Here is a 598-nt window from a genome sequence, read left to right as displayed (position 1 = left end):
AGGTTATATTTGTACAGCAGTGTTGGCAAAGTTGGGGCTCCTGATGTGAAATATAATCTATTGTGAACTCTAAATATCTATTAACTACCTAATTAATGCATTTAGTGAATTGATTATCAAACATTTGTTAAGGGCCTACTAGTGTACTAGATACTCTGATAGGTGTTTGTCATAGAACCATTGTCTTTAATTAAGTCAAACTATCTTACCTGAAACATACAGATGTTTAGCCTTTAAATGAAAATAAGTACCAAGAGTGCTCACTTCGGCAGCACATATACTAAAATTGGAACGATACAGAGAAGATTAGCATGGCCCCTGTGCAAGGATGACACGCAAATTTGTGAAGCTTCCATGTTTTAAAAAAGAAAAAGAAAGTAAGTACCAAGAAATTGGTGATTGCTCTTCATTCCCATGAATAATTGGGTGATACTTAGTTTTGACCTGTAGTTATGATTCTGTTTAAACACAAACTGGAACTGGTTGAATTTGGGACAGATGGTGAAGTCTTACATCTTGCCTAATTTGGGGGGGACCTCTTAAAGGGGGTGAAGGCTTGACCATAGCATTTAGCTGGCTTCAGGGGAAGAAGAGCAGT

At 37.1% G+C, this 598-nt stretch overlaps 1 non-coding gene across 1 annotated transcript; it reads left to right on the top strand.

Annotated features, from left to right (window-relative positions):
- Window positions 1–256: 256 nt before the first annotated feature.
- Window positions 257–363, top strand: LOC122198954. The gene has a single exon (XR_006193242.1). It is a non-coding gene; the product is annotated as a U6 spliceosomal RNA (small nuclear RNA).
- Window positions 364–598: the final 235 nt, after the last annotated feature.

This window comes from Panthera leo, chromosome C2 (genome assembly GCF_018350215.1).
Source record: "Panthera leo isolate Ple1 chromosome C2, P.leo_Ple1_pat1.1, whole genome shotgun sequence".
NCBI classification, from domain to species: domain Eukaryota; kingdom Metazoa; phylum Chordata; class Mammalia; order Carnivora; family Felidae; genus Panthera; species Panthera leo.
Note: the sequence above shows the minus strand (reverse complement) of the source record. Positions and strands in the feature narration are given on the sequence as shown.